The sequence below is a fragment of the Tyto alba genome, unplaced genomic scaffold (assembly GCF_018691265.1).
Source record: "Tyto alba isolate M040663 unplaced genomic scaffold, T.alba_DEE_v4.0 Super-Scaffold_40, whole genome shotgun sequence".
In the NCBI taxonomy this organism is placed as follows: Eukaryota; Metazoa; Chordata; class Aves; order Strigiformes; family Tytonidae; genus Tyto; species Tyto alba.
Genome location: NW_024881316.1, coordinates 34,084,577 through 34,098,871, shown reverse-complemented (window position 1 = coordinate 34,098,871; position 14,295 = coordinate 34,084,577).

The following is a 14,295-nucleotide window of genomic DNA, read 5'->3' as shown; positions in this document are numbered from 1 at the left end:
GGTTTTTGCTCAATGTTTAGCTCTATGTATTCCTTGATATTTATTTTAAAAATCATTGAAAATATCTTCCCATTCCACAGGAAGTGTGATTAATTCTGTGCATAATATAAAGTAAAAGGTACACATTAATCATGGTAATAGTATTCCATACACAAGAAGACATGTTTTTTCACAAGCGGCTGTTTGAGTCACACCAGAAGCACAATACATTTCTGACTCTACGCTCTCGAGAATGTACAGTATTTCTGTGAGGTTCTTTACCTGGCTATTCAGAGCATTCAGCTCATGTATCCATCACCTTTTCCCACATCTGCACAAGACCCTGTCGGGTTTCTTTCCTTACTGAGTTGCTGAAAAATACACTCAGCAGTAAGACACTAGTATTTCTGTCCTGCCGGCACCTCAACATGAGTGTTATCCATCCAACCATGCTTCTTCCACATCGTATTTCACCGCCCTTATAAAGCTACTCAGGCCATAGGACAAGGGTCTGTTCTGCTAACAGTGTGCTAACACTGACAAAAGACTGAAATGAAGCAGCATCCTCTGAATAACACAGATATCTCTACAGAAGTCACCAGGATTAGGCTGATTTGCTCCCATGAGGACCTGTGCTGTGTCCTTTGTTTATCTACAAAATGTACCCTGCACAACCAATTAAGGCTTCTTCAAGCTTAGGACCTTGGAAGTGATCTTATTTAATACTTTCATTAACGACCTTTGCACAAGAAAATTAAACATGCTAATGAAACCAGAGTATATCACAAGATTCAAAGGCTCTGTCAGTGCTGAGGAAGATCAAAGGTGGGTGGAAGATCACAGGTGAGCTAAGAGTAAAACAGATAGGATAAAACTGAAAATCATGGAGTACAAAATCATGTATTTAGGCATTAACACCAGAATTTCTGTTATAACTTGGAAGCCCATAATTTAGCAGCAAAATAGAGCACCTAATATTTCTAGCTAAGCGCAATCTGACAACCTCTTTCTAATGTGATGCAGGGCTGAGAAACCAAAGTGTCACGCCAGGAGGTATAAGAAGAGTAATTTTCACCAGTAATAAAGTGAATGTGCAAGCACTGGAAGTCCTACTGGGATCTTGCTGGGATATGCTAAGATATTGGGGTTTTTGTGTTGAACAAAGACAAACTCAGGCTCAAGAGGTACCAAGGGTGTTTTGGTGGAGGGAAGGAGGGAGGTGCAAAGGGACTAGCATATAGTAGGTTTAGACTATGTCTGTGCAGGCAGTATGAGTGAATTGTAAGGTAGGATTGCAGCATTTGAGGCAGATACAGCCAACCAGGCATGCTCCTGCCTTGAAACGTGCACAGAATTTGCTCTCGTGCTTCAGTGAGCAAGCACAGAGCCTTCCAGCATCCCTCGTACCACTTTCCCAAAGGCATCCCCAGCATACGTCTACTGTTCATAATTAAACACAAACCTGAGAGGGGAGACAGGCCTGCAGGAATGACTCCCTCAGAAGCTGCCTTAGCAAAATGCTGAAAAGTAAGTGGATCTTCCTTGCCAAATTGGACTAGACATAACCATCTCCTTCCAACTAATGAAACACTTCTTTTTGTTCAAATTTCTCAGCTGGGAATCTTATCCTGGTGTTTTGATATCGGATCCCATTTTTTTCCCATCTGCTCACATATTCTCTCTCCCCACACCCCAACCTATTCCCTCTGCAAGCTGCCTATGTGCATCTGAGGGATGAGATGAACTACAGAAGGGAATGTCTCACATTGAGCTCTTGTATTTAACATGGGCATTAAGTATCTCTTTTGCAATGAAGCAGCATCAATATTTCAGCAGCATGAGAAGAGCGGAAAGCCCATAGCTGAGTAGGAGCCAGGCAATCATTTGGGAATGTAAAAGATACCAGGACTTAGTCATCCTATGTTGAAGCTTTGGAAATATAACTTAGCAAAGAGAGCAGAGTTTCCAGGGATTGTGGACTTCTGTACTACCCCATGCTTATTGAATGAACCATAGTGATAACAAGCTATGTGCAGAAATACCCCTTTCCTGTAATGATGTCCTGGGTTGAGTGAATGGTGGAGGTTTTTTTGGTGGCAGGGGAGGGGGCTATCAGGGCGGCCCCCTGTGAGAAGCTTCTTGAAGCTCCCCCAGCTCCAAGTCAGCTCCACATCTGTTTGGGAAATTGAGCTAATCAGCTGCGCCTCTGCGATAACGTATTTAAGAAGGGACGTGGTGACGAACAGTCGGACTCGGGAGGAGGACTTGCTGCAGCTGCATGAACACCAGGGTCAGTGGAGGAACGGAGGAAGAAAGGAGGGGGGAGGTGTGCCGGAGCAGAGAGCTCCCTGTATCCTGTGGTGAGACGGCAGGGCGGCCCCCCCTGCCACCCATGAAGATCTACGGTGGAGCAGACATTGATTTATGGCCTGTGGCTTCTGCTTACCTGATCAAGGTTCTGTGCCCGAAGAAGGCCGGGGTCTCATGGGAAAAGGTAGCCCCGCTGCTGTAATTCAGCACTGGAAGGATTGCAGCATGCAGGGGAGTCCCACGCCAGAGCAGCTCGGGAAGGGCTGCAGCCCATGGGAGGGAATCCAGTCGGAGGAAGTTAGTGACCCATGACAGAGCAGTGTGGGGAACGCTGCGGCCCATGTGAGGAACTCATGTCGGAGAAAGTTTGTGGAGGACTGTCTCCTGTGAGAGGGGGACCACGATGGAGCAGGAGGAACAAGTTCCAGAAACTCCCCTCACCGAACATGAAGGAAGTGGCAGCACTGACTGCACCCCCCATTCCCTGCCCCTGTGCCACTGGGGGAGGAGGTAGAGATATCGGGAGCAGAGCTGAGCCCGGGAAGAAGGGAGTGGTGGGGGGAAGGTGTTCTCAAGATGTGGAAATGCTTCTCACTGTCCTACTCTGTTAAGTGTTGTTAGTGTCTGTAATAAATGTATGTTCTTTTTTTCTTCCCCTGACAAGTCTGCCTTTTGCTCGTGATCATAAAGGGGGATTTTTCCCCATCCCAGTCCTATCTCGAACCCCAAGCCTGGCTCTCTGTCCCTTCTCATTGCCGGAGGGGAAGGGAGAGAGAGCTGCTGTGTGGTGGTTGGCTGCCGACCAGGCCTAAACCACAACAAATGACTAGAAAGACTGATGGATGAGAAAGTACAGAGACCCTTACATTGATCCCAGTTCAGCCTACAGGTTTCTTGGAACCACCCTGAGATTCCGGTGTTAACACAGCTGCTCACAGGATAGTTTTTTATCCAAACTGGTTCAAACTTCAACCAAAGCTAAAGTGTACAGGGACAGGAAGAATTTTTTTAGCTACCTTCTCAGCTGTATCAGGTTATGCCATTGTCACTGATGTAGGCAAAAAAGTGGGAATACAGGTTTTACTTTTCACTCCAGCCAAAGATTAACTTCACAGTGCCTAAAAATGCAGGCTACTGCTTGATTTCTTAACCAATGATCTGGAAAAGAGAGTGATCAGGACAAGTCTACAAGTGACAAAATGTTATTTGACAGTCAAAACAGAAGCTTGAGATAAAGCTGTGAAAAAACTGCATACAGACCTAACAAATGCTAGTTGAATGGACAACACAGAACAGAGGAAACTCCGTGTTACCAATTACAGCCCTGGAAGAAATCATTTAAGTATTGATGTGGTCAGCAAAACAAGAACATTTGCACAATGGTCAGCATCACTCTAAAAAGCTGACAGAATATGAGGAAGCACTGGACTGAGAAAAGACCTGAAAGCATTAAACCACTGTCTAAATCAATATAGTCTCACCTTGCAAGCAGTGTTCAGTCACATCACAAAGATATATGAGAAACAGAAAGTGTCCACAGAGGTATAATAGAAGAATTTCAGAAGCAAGGATGGACTAAATGAGATTGTACAAATCCTACAATGGTCTTACAAGAAAAATCTTCAAGCAAGTAATTAAATACAAAAGACACACATTCACAACAGGCAGCATTTTTCTCTGATTTACACCAGACAGAAATCCAGCCTTATCCTTTTAATGTGAATCAAAGGGTGTTTGTGCTCTGTGAAAGCAAAGCACTAAATGACTCTTGATGACAATCATCCTACTTATTGGGCCCTTCAACTACTGTTCGTTCAAACCAATTAAACGGCTATGTGCCAAGAATAACAATAAAACCAACTGCATCAGCAATACAGAATATTCCTTTCCACCTGAAAAAATTTATGACTTTGAAGGAAAGTATATAAGTATGATATAAGAGGTGAAAATCTAGAGAATTCAGCCCTCTAACAAATAACACTAAACAGTATGCAATTTAGTCCTATGTGCAGACCTGACGACTGCTGATGTGCCTCCTGAGTGAACATAACCTGCACATAATTAGTATATAGTCTTTGTATTGGTTTATTAGAGGTAAACTTCAGCCATTATGAATATTCAGGAAATTGCTCTCACATTTGTAGACTCTGGCTTATGTTCAACCTATTTAATTTTATTTAGTTGCCTGAGGATCTGGAAAGAGACACCTCCAGAGGATCAGTAGGATGGGAAGAAACATCCCCTGGAAATGCTCTCCACAGGCTACAAAGAGATGCAAGGGCTAGCATGCTCAAAAAATTCAGGAACTTGGAACTATGCCTACAAGGGAGAAACCCATGTCTGTCTTTCCATGGAGTGTCCTAACAAAGTCTTGGGAAACAGACTTGACATTTCCAAGATATATCCTTCTATTAATCTATAAAAGGAGACCTTACTGCAGCCTTACAATATAAAGAGGGGCTTATAAGAAAGATAGAGAAGGACTTTTTACCAGAGCCTATAACGATGACAAGGGGTGATGGTTTAAAACTGAAAGAGGGTACGCTTACATTGGACATAAGGAAGAAATTCTCTACTGTGAGGGTGGTGAGGCAGGGGCACAGGGTGCCCAGGGAAACCGTGGCTGCCCCCTCCCTGGCAGGGTTCAAGGCCAGGTTGGACGGGGCTTTGAGCAACCTGGTGTAGTGGAAGGTGTCCCTGCCCGTGGCAGGGGGGCATGACCTAGATGGTCTTTAACAGTCCCTTCCAACCCAAACCATTCTGTGATTGTATGATTCAATAAGAATAAAGGCATATTCACTAAATATCCAATGCAGTAATTTTAGTTATGCAATTAAACTGTTTCATAAGACTCAAAAAGGGGTTCTTGGTTCCCCTGTAAACTTATCATAAAGCTGGAGGACTAATCATTTCTCAAATGATTATTCATTGTAGAAAGTATTTGTTATTTCACAACACTGCTGTATAGGTTATGTTTGTCTCCACCATGCCTAAATCTTATCTGGGCAGCTACCTAGACAAGAACACATCAATTAGAATATTCTCCTATGGACACAAGCTTCTTCATATAAGATTTTTCAGCCCTCATAATGACTACCTGCCAATTCTAAAGAATCTCAAATCCAATCACCTTTCTCAAAGGACTATTTTCTTACAAATATATTTGGAGTCAAGACAAGCTATCTGAAATGGTAGAACAGTCTTATAGTTCAAAAACCTCAACACAACAAGGTGTTGGTCTAAAGAGAAAGTTGGCCCATTACCAACTCTGAAGCACAGCACTTTGTGTGATGTCCCACTAACACCATTTCAGGCAGAAAGGCCTTTCAGGCTTGAGAGGTATAGCTGATACCCACTTTCTATCTAAAAGAATTAAATAATAAAAAAAAAAGAGACAGCGAGAATATGAAGAAGGGCAGCAGAAATTCACTTTCATGAAGCCAGATCTGATGCATTTGGTACACGGGACAAAAGATATCATATCTGGGGAAACAATGTATGCAAGCCACAAATGTTAATGGTTCTTAAGAAGGAGGTATTGATTGTTGCCTTGGGAAGGATGAATTTTAGTTTGTTCACAGAAAGTTTGCTTCTGATAGTTCTAGGAAAATGTCTTTCCATGTTCCCTTCTCATGTAGCATGTTTTATGATTCTGATACAGATTCCAGAAGAGGGGATAGTACAACAGACACAACATATTTTTTAAACTATGCATACAAAGAAGGAAAACTTACAATTAATATAAAAAGCTTAGCTTTCTGTATCATATTATACAGCCAGACATTTCTTCGATATTATGCACATTGATTCCATAGTATGGGAAGGATGGAGTTTTTATGTATTTATTTCCAGGGGAAACTTTGGACTGAAGCCAGGAAACAACAGCTGGTGTTGGTCCAGAGTTATCGCTGCAGCATGAGGAGGAGCTGCTCGAAAATGAATGATCAATAAAACTTCTGCTTTGAAAAGTTTCTTGTGTTGGAGATAAGGAAAAGGCAGGAGAGACCACTCTACATTTACAATAACCCAATGAATTAAAAAACGGCAAAACTGGAACTTGAAAGGAGATCTTGCATGTCAGGTGAGTGCTTTCATTCATGTTATAGAAGTATGGTTTCTTCTTTTTCATGAGAAACATTCTGCAACCTTCTTCTGCAGGGTAAGAAGTCTGAATTTCTGAAGAGCTTGACAAAGCAGGACAGTAAATTCCTACCCTATCTGGCCAGGCCAACCAGTGTACTCCTCCAATATCACACCCAGGAAAGTAAGACACCGTATCTCCAAGAAAACATTTGAATAAAATAACTAAGAAAGTTGGTAATGTGGGACAGCAGAAAAACAGATTTATGAAATATTTATCCATTTCACATAACATTTTATACTAAGGCTTTCCCCTTAATTATCTTTTGATTTTAATGATCCATTCATAGCTTTTAAACACAGGCAAAGATTTAAAGAAACATTGTATTTAAACTTACATAAATTAGATCAGTTCATAGAATTGACTGTTCTTAAGAAAGGGAGCAATGCTAACTACATAACAATAACATCTAATCTATCAGAAACACTTTACTGAAAATTACACAAACAAGAATAATTTGAGAAGAACAGGAACCATTTAGCTCTCCTGGGAGGAACCCCATAAAGAAATAGAATGAAATAAATACTGGGATTTGATTACAATTTTTCTGTGCGTTCTATTTGAAAGTCTGCAATGTTCAAATACATGGAAATTAGATCTGAAAAATCCTCCCAGCATCACTGTTGAACATTGTGAACACCTAGCACCTTCAGACTAAACTTCTCATGTACTCACCCATGGATCAGGACCACATGAATCTCTCTATTCAGAATTATCTCCCACTGCAAATGGCATTACCCACCAACACAGCAAACAACAGTGTCTTATCTTGCTCTTTTTGAGGCCATATGTTGTAAGCATAGCTCTTTACCTCAACAGAAAGCTCGACTCTCTCATTAGCAACAGAACATGAAAAGAGGGAATGGAGGGATGACTTTCTCATTTACGTTTCTCCAGAAGGCAAAACCTCCTGTTGGTAAGCTCATCCCACTAATGTAGGAGGCAACCCATTGCCTAGATACCTCTTTCACTAGTTTGTAGCTTTTTTTCTTGCTTGTAGCTCCATGGACACTCATCCTGTGTATCTGAGTCTTCCTACAACATTAACGGAAGTAATTAAGTGATATAATTTGCATTAGCACACACCATCATTAAGCAGCTTGCTTATAATGATGGCAGATAAGTACAACAGTGATAAAATATTTCAGTGAAGCAAAGATGCAGTACGTTAACTGCCAAACTGAATTCAGTTACTGAAGATGCATGTATAGTGTCCTGTTCTTGGCTTGTCAAAGAGTGTTTCAGCCTAGAATATTTATATATGTAAATGTATGCATATGCCATCCCCTTCTTCCACTGAGGGATTATTTAATTCTATATATAAATCATTATTAATGGTGTACCAGGTACATAATCATAACTAGCTAGAGATTTAACGTGTACTTTTCATAGTTCTCAGTTTTCTGATCTTTATACAAGGAAGACAGTACCGAGTCCCAGTCAAGCTCACAACCAAGAACCTTGTTACTACAAAATGTACGGAAAAATTCAATACATACATATCTTAACTGCCATGCTGAGCTGATGGAAGAGCAGGAACTCTTCAAAACTGAGTTTGAAAAAATATCTTACCTTTGAACATACTTCTGAGGCTTACTGCAACATTTATTTTAGCCTATAAAGGTCACATGAGAAAGGATAGTTATATCACATCTTCCCACAGGTATCTCTGGTTAACTGCTTTCCATCTCTGTCTTTTCTGTCCTCTCCCTTTCCTTCCTTAATTCTTACGGTTTGACTATTGATAATTATAGTTTGTTGTTATTGCTCCCTCAGAAGGCACTGTATTTCTGAATAAAAGTGGCTTGCTTTCTAGAACAGAGTCTTCATGTGGGGAATTACCCCAGCTTACTTACAGTGTACCAGTCAGTTTCCCCGTACAGATGAATACTTGTCCTTCAGATATCTATCAGCCTTAACATTATATGGCATAGAACAAAAAATTATGTTTAGATTATATAGAGAAACTACAGTGGGTGCTTTCAGATCAGATGCTTGTCTATTTTGCCAACTGTTAATTGACCTAGTAAAAGATGTTGCCTCTCTGCACCAATTTTGCCTGCTGACATCCCTAGCCTATCACAGCTACACCAGTTTAGTTAACCAAACTAACAAGAGTGGCCTGCAATGACCTGCCTGCAGGATCTGAGGCTTTCTCACAATCTCTCCATGCTCCTAACTACACCTCCAACTTCCCCTCTCCAGCCACCATTGTGCAATCTGGTTGACTGATGTCCCTTCTCCTGCTTGGATAACATGCTCATACAGCAGCTGCAGGGGAAGAAGAAGACAGAGATAAAAAGTAAGAAGTGCAGAGATCAAAGGCATGACACAGCTCTCCCTGAATTTGCTAAACAACCAGTGATGCCTTTCCAAGTACCAGTGCACCTTTACACATTTCAGTCTTGTTCCCTAGTGCCCCCTTCCCCTCCAACACTTCTCACTCCCTTAAAGACATGCTAAATGTGTGCAGGGTTTATGCTCTCTGCCCTCTGCATTTCATTTTTGCCTTGCGCATCCATTCCCGCTACCTGCTTTCTCATTTGTCGTGACTGTTGGCAAAACAGCAGAAGAGCCAAAAATCTATACATATCTATTGCAATACAGACATCTTCTGAAACCAGCAATCTCATAGCACCACAATAAACTGTTAATGGATGAGCAAATTTAATGGTCCACTCCCACAAATTGGGTAATTTTTCTTAGATAAAAGCAAGCCATATAATTAGAAAGGGGAGCTAGTTACTTGTAATGAAAGAATAATCAAATCACCATTAAAAGGAAATAAGCTCCATTTATCTTAATTCTAGGAGCCTTACTGTTGCCTCCTGATAGGAGGATAAAATTTACTTGATAATCTCTCAGTGACTTTTGCAACTCCTGTTTGTTCATGCAAAAGGGGACCCTTTATCATGTTTTGACAGAGCAAGTTGCATTTAACCGAACAAAAGCCATTAAAAGGCTATTTGTTTCATTTCCATAAAAAAAAGACACACCTCAACTTTCAGGGATACCATAGAGCTACAGCTGGCTCCTCTGTCCTCCTACTTGCACGTCACAATTGCTGGTACAGAGCCATGGAAAACAGAAGAGAGGCCCAAGGGAGATCTGCAAAACTTTGTGTTCAACTAGACCAGAGCGGGGTATTCCTGGAGAGGAATCCCCTGTGGAACTCCTCCGCGAGTGTCTCGTGGCACTTGCAGCACAGTGAGACCCCAAGGCTTTGGAGCCACTTCATAAGAGTTTCACTGGACCTGCTTAGGACCAGAACTGACAAACCTGTATTTTTTATGTCAACAGCATGAAGGAGGGAATGGTTCTGTTTAGTCACCATACTCTCTCCCTCCCAGGCCATGAGGAGGAAAGGAAAGCTGTCTGAGGTGGGGAGACAGCTCACTCAGGTAACATAGGCTTGACTCTGCCCCCCAGAGCCTTTTCCACTCTTCAGTACCACATGCCACTGAAGGAAAGGATGCAGAGAACCCCTGTGATGTTCAATAAGGTGATATATATTGCACCCCCCCGAAAAAGGAGTGGAATTTAGCATCAATTACTGTAACAGTAGGAGGGAAGAAAAAGTGTCAGACAAAGGCTGCGACTTTACTATCAACCATGATCAGTAGCTGCTTCAGCGTATCAGACTACAGCAGCATCTACCCTGCAGCAGATATCAATATTCATCAATATCATCCCTTACCAGCAAAGACCAAACTACTCCCAGCATAGAGATATACTTACCCTGCAGCAAGTTAAAACAGACAAATGGCACTCAGCAGCAAAACTGCGGTTCAGTAGCACCCTCCCATGCTGGCAGGCACCTTCTTAACCGAAGTATTCCTTGATTCCTCTTCTCCCATCAGAAGAAAACAGTTTGCATAAAACAGCACCCACCACTACCTACAAACTCAACAACTTCTTCAGAGGCTTGTCCTCCCTGGAGTGATTAGTTTATCCCAGTAATGAAGAAGCCATGCAAATATTTTCAAAAATTTAAGAAGTGCTGTGGCCTTCCTCACAGTGCAGTACAGATACAACACAGAATCAGGCTAAATAACGTTTCAAGAGCTTGATCCCACTAGCTTGCATTTATTTGTTACTTACTGGACTCTGATGATGCTCTAGCCTCTTACATGGGTGACTTTTTATTTTTAATATAAGTAGAAGAGCACTCATGCCAACCTCTAGCACCTTTACAATATGAACATAAAATTCAATAGTGTAACAAAAGATCTTCTTATCCCTGGATCCCCAAGTCCCCAAAGCAAGTGTAACATAAACAAATCTAAGTAATATCTTCCTTTATCTAGAAAAGTTGTGACCATTTTAGTTCCTCTCCAAAGGCTTCGATATTGATCAGTCTATGTGAACACACTTAGAATGTTATTCATGTTTCAGCTAGAGTAGCTTAGCCACTTCTCACAGAGAAAATTGCAGGCAATTCCAGTTTCGCCCAGGCTAACAAACTTTTTTGCCATTTTATTGAAGAATTCTAAAACCTACAACCACCAGAGTGGTGCTTTTAAACTCATCAAAAGTTGACAAGTTAGAAGTTACGTGTTTTGCTGGTTTTATGTAAAACTACCCAAATATGGAAAACCTAATGAGAAAACTGAATTTTAGTACGCTCAGCTGACATCTTAAAATTCACTAGAAGAATTTCCTTAAGACTCCAGCTCTTGCATAAAACTGATAAACATCCAGCCCTCCTAAGCAAGTCCTCTCCTCTGCCCAGAAGTGTTACCAGAAGTTGAAACAAGAAAAGAAGGGCAAAGCATACAACTACAGAAAGAACGACAGCAAGAAGAATAAGATGGGGACCATATGGGCAGGATCTGAGCAGAAGGCAGGAATCAGAAGGGGAGGAGATGGAATAGCAATGTAAATTAGGGGGCAGAAAATAAGGCAAAGATGACGGGGAGTAGCATGGGAGCAACAGACAGAAGTTCTCAACGACCAGGACACAGGACCTTTATAAACATGAAACACATTCTCTCACCATTAAGCAAACAGACATGAGACTAGTTGTAAAGAATCTCCATCCCACTCAAGGCAGGACACAAGATGAGTAAGCTTTTCTACCGCTACCCACAACAGGGCTATTTCAGATAGTACGGGAGTATGCCGCAGATCCAGAGCTCAGTCATAGTGTTGTTCAGCGGCAGCCTGTGTAAATCCCGTGACAGAAGCCTGCTTTTTGGGGCTCTTTGTTTCTGTGTTTACCTTAATTCACTGTGCGATATGTTTGCTTTGTGAGATGCTACCTTCACCTGCCATGTACCCATTGTGCAGACCATAGGGAAGGAAGCTGCTGCAGGTACCATCTCTACCTCATCTATTACAGATGAAAAGCGTGTCATAGAGGGGGCTGGCTCTACTGGGACAAGAAAGGAGAGTCTTATAGATATGGCAAATAACTGAGCCTCTAGAAAACTGGATTCTAACTCTATTGTAAAGTTCACATGTAAGTCTAAGGAATTTGCATTATATATATTCCTCATTTTTCTCCCACACCCCAATTGAGTAATTTGTGGTGTGAGCTTCTAAGATGCTGAATGTGAGTAGGTGAATCTCAAGTCAGTGGGAGGTGGACTTCAGTACATGCTGAGTAGCATAAAGCATTTACCACCCTGGAAATGAAGGTCTTTGATTTAGTATTTACCACTCTGGAAATTAAGGTCTTACATTTCTTCACATAGGTATCCAGAGGTGTTGATATTTTTAATTTGCTGGACATTAGACAAGATAATGCCAACCGTTTTGTAATGGTGTGACAAGGGTAAAGTCATTAATGATAGTAGGATGATCGCACTCTTGAAACACTCTAAAGGAAATTATTTTTTTATTATTATTCATTGAAGGATATATGCTATACAGTGAACTGTACATTAAAGTATATATGGAATAAGCAATAAAAGAAACATTAAATAGAAACACAGATTTGGAAAGCTACTGGAGTTTAGTCTTGTGCTACCTCAGGCAACTACATCACATAAGCACTTCTATAAATCGATCAGGCTCTACTTTCAAAGCGGATGGGCTTCCTGCGCTCAGCACATTGTTCTGAAAATTCCAAATCTTCCAATTCTCAGTCTAAATTCATTGATGTCCATTTTTGTCTTCCATTTAAATAACAAGTCTACACCCATGTCGTTTACTCTCCTTTTGAGACAACCTCAACTCTCCTCTTAACTTTTATGTTGTTAAACTAAACACAACAAATTGTTCAAGCCTCCTCTCATAAAAGGTCCCCAAAAAACATCATTCCTACTTAGCCACCAGGTTCCTCTGGGGAAACGACCTTATGGCTATGGGATTAAAAAAAGTATCACAGTGCAGTCTTAGGGCACATAAGCCCACAGGACCCAAACCTGAAAAACAAGCAGCCCACGGTAGGTCTGAAGCCAGACACACAGGCCACACAGCTGCTCTGCACACACATCTATATCAGACTCTACCTCACCTGTGCAGTTAAGTCTGGATCCATCACACAGCTCTGTGCACAGACTTGCTATGCCCAGCACATCCCAACTTTCAAGACGGTGCTGCATTTCTTAATGCAACTTCTCAGCGGGTGGGAGAGAGATGTGAATTAAATGGTATGAGGTCATTTCTAATATCTTCCCCATTTTTGAGGGGAATCAGTGAAGGAGGTAGCCTTGATGAGGTCAGCTGTCCTTACTCAAAACCCACTCATTCTTACCTTATAGGTGGAATGGTTAGTTTTCTCTCTGACAGAGACATGATGTTAATCAAAAAAGGGCTGCTTGTGCAATTGGTCAATTTTGGTCTTTACTTCATGTGTAAATGAAGGTAATAATTAGGGACTTTGGTGGAAATTAGAGTATTCTACTGACAAGGAAGAATAAAAAGACAACCTAAAACTGTAGCAAGTTGCCAAGACAGTAATTTCTGGGGTGAAGTAATACATTTCCACAATGCTTTTGGAAAGTTTCATTAACTTTGACAAGGGTGTTATCAACAGATCCTTTTTTATAACGGAATAAATGTTTCCCAAACTCAAATGACAAAGGGAGTGGCTTGTTCACAGCATAGATCCAACTTCCACGTACATAACCCCAGTCCTAGTCCAAACACAGATCAAAAGCTTTACAAGTTGAGACAGTAACATCCTGGGGTTGATTCAGAGAATTCATCATCCCATCTGGATGCTGAAGTTCCTCAGCATGACTATATTTGGTGATGCTGAAACCAAAGGTGAGAAATCTCATCACTTCACACAGAGACAGTACTGCACGAAGACATTTGTGAACCTGGACTACCCTGAGCTCCGGCAGACCAGATGCATTTGCTCCACGCCTGGATTCCATACGCTGAACGCCAGGACAAACAGCACAAACCCAGTGCCCTCACCACACCATCTGAGACCCAGGCAGCGCGAGTGTTGGCAAAATCACACATCCACCCAGCCAGCATTTTGGGCATCTATATGGCAATAGGTGCCTCGTTTATCCATTTGTGGATGGGTAATATTTTATTATTCCTATGTCATAGCATGGACCGAAAATTCCAGTCTGTGTCCATCACACCTCTGACCTTTTGAAAGTTAAGGTAAAATCAACGCCGGGGCGGGGGGCGGGAAGTAAATGTATTGATAGTTGCTTCTGTGAAAGTCTTGCCTCACGCTGCGCGGGGGCCTCGGTAATCGGCGCTCAGCTCCCCGCCACCCCGTCCCCGGGGCAGAGGGCGGTCACCCTCAGTCCAAAACGGCTTTTGTGCCCCTGCCGTTGGGGAAAAACACCCGCCTCGGGAGCAGAGACTCTGGAATTCCCGTCTCCCCCCCGCCTCCGCGGGCCGGGCGCCGGCAGGCAGGGCCGGCAGGCCGCGCCGAGCCGCTCTCGGCCGCG